Source organism: Geospiza fortis, unplaced genomic scaffold (genome assembly GCF_000277835.1).
Source record: "Geospiza fortis unplaced genomic scaffold, GeoFor_1.0 scaffold138, whole genome shotgun sequence".
Lineage (NCBI taxonomy): Eukaryota > Metazoa > Chordata > Aves > Passeriformes > Thraupidae > Geospiza > Geospiza fortis.
This window is the reverse complement of record NW_005054307.1, coordinates 5248439-5251023: the sequence shown is the minus strand read 5'-3', so window position 1 is coordinate 5251023 and position 2585 is coordinate 5248439.

Sequence of the window (2585 nt, the reverse complement as noted above, 5' to 3'; positions counted from 1 at the left end):
TCGGGGCTCCCGCCGCATCCCCGGCAGCATCGGGGGAAAGGGGGCGCTTATCTGTGGGGGTCCGGCCGAGGAGGGAAACCACCTGCGCGGGAACGAGCGCCGGTGGGGGGGAGCACAGACGGAGCGTGCCTCGACGGGCAAGGCGCGGAGCAGCCACAAACCAGCCCCAAACCCCAGCGAACCCCAAAACTTACCCCTCTGAAAATCTGCTAAGCAAGGATCGGGGTCTAGAAATCTGTACTGAACAGAAGCAGTGGAGAATATTTTTCTGAGTCTGAGGGCAGAAGCTCTTTCTCTATATTCTTGGTTGAGTGAGCACATCCAGGTGTGAAATTGTTTGCACACCCCAGCACCTCTTATATTGCCAGCAAAATTAGCTGTTATTACTGTCACTGTTTAGTGATGGTTAGCTTGATAAAAAAAACCTGCTGTAATCAAGACCTGGCGCATCTTTGCAAATTACAGATAATTGTAAACGTCCAGATTATGATAATAGCATCCTAATCCAGCCTGCAATATAATTATTACAGAGTGTTACATCTGAAACTGTCCAGTAGGGCTAATTCAGCCATTATTTAGACCCTATTTTTGCACTGCAAATGGGTTGCTGAGTTGAAAATGTACGATTGTAATTTCACGGGGCACTCAATGAGTAATGGTATAGGGAGGGAAAAATACAAAAGTGAAATGTGAACAGTAGCGATCAAATCAAACTCTGAAGGACAAAAGACTGTTTGATTCATAGGGAATGAGAAGAGCGGGAATTAAGAAAATAGCAAATCAGTGGTCTGCAGCGTTACGTGTCCAAATCTCAACGACTGCGAGCCTGATGTGCAGTCAGGGACTGCTGCTTCGGCTCCCGCCTCGCATCAGTCCGCCTCTCGGCTCGGCTCATCCCGGCAGCCTCTCCCCGGCACCCGGAGCATCCCCGAGCTCCCCACCCATCCCTAAAAGAGGGCTCTCCATTATCTTGTGCCTCCTCTCAGGTGACTGAACGTCACTTTCGGGCAAGAAGCCTCGGGAGGTTCGGAACCGGGCGGAGGAGGGCGCGGGGTGCGGGATGCCGGCGCCGGGCGCTCTCCGCGGCGGGCTGCGGAGCCTTTTGCGCCCCCGCGCACCCGCTGGACCGGTCCTCAGGGGTCCTCAGGGAAATTATCACAGAACCGACTCAATTGTAATTAATTAATCAAAAGAGCCTGGCTAACAGGACTACCTGCAGCTCGCGAGGTTAACTCACTGGGCTAGCTGGCTTTCGACTCCTGATTAACTTTTATTAACCCTGGACGCGAAATACACAAACCCGCTTCATTTTTTAATGACCTAAATCATCAAAGCGCGGTTGTCGCCGGACCGGTTGGTCCCCGGTCGGTCTCCGCAGGGTCCAGATGAGAAGAGGGAGCGCCCGGGGCCGGCCCCATGGGCAGGAGAGCTGCCTCCCCGGCCCTCGCTGGCCTCTGCCGACCGCAGCCGCTCCTGACAGCCCCAGTCCAACTCCGCGCCCTTTTCTCCATGAGCGTTAGTAAAAACCAGGAGAATAAAACAAAGCTCAGTGGATAGGGCGAGGCGAAAACCCTACAAAACGCGTTGTACGGTACGTATCGATGAGACCGTAAAGATCTCCTGGAACGGAGGGCCAGCTCCGCAGCCAGGCAGATGATGCCGCTGCAGAGCACGAAGCCGGGTCAGCATCCGGCCCGGAGAGGCTGCCTGAGCCATCCCGCAAAACCCAGGCTGAGGTTGAGACAGCCTCTCCGGGAGTGCCGACGGGCCGGCGGCAGCGGGAGAGGAGCGAGAAGCCACCCCCAAGCTCTTCTTCGCCAAATGCCCAATCTGACGCCGGTTCTGACCGGGGCTGGCACTGTCGGCCCTCACCTGAAGGCGATTTAGGAGGTGAGGGAGCCGTGAGTTTTACCCGCGGCTTTGAGGGTCGTGTCAGTGGAAGGTGCTCTCACAGACAGCCGGGACGTGAGTCCGTGGCGGGATTTATCAGGTCTGTATTCCAGGCAGATAAACTATTGTTTATCATCCTCCCTGAATCGCATATAAATAGACACGCCACGGAACAAAGAGAACTATTTAACTGATGCAATAGAGATTCTCCCTAAAAAAGGAGAGAGAAAGAGAGGCTTAATGTAAACTTCGCGTTTCCTATTTTCACAGCTCTTATCTGACCTATAAAACAGGTTATTGAGTTACTGCAAGCAATCGCTTAAATGACTGAAAGCAAGAAGAGGGGGTTCCTACACCCCAAACCCCGGCCCCGATTTTCCTGAAGCAATACATCTCCTTTCCTTAATCCACAACCGAAACACCTAAAGTCTGTCAGTCGCAAAATTGCGTGGCAGAAATCTTTAATTGATGCCACATGTGGGATGCACTCTGGGGACACAGCGCTGCCGGCGGTGGAGCGGGCAGAGCGCGGAGGCCCGCGCAGGCAGCGCGGCCGCGGGGCAGCGAATGCCCCGGGGACACCGAGGGGAGTAAGAGGGCGACAGGAACGCCTGACAAGCGGGCTGCCCTGCCGCCGTGACAGGTTGGAAGGGGTGTTTTTTCTTTCCCCGGGAAGGAGCGGGAGGGGAAGCGAG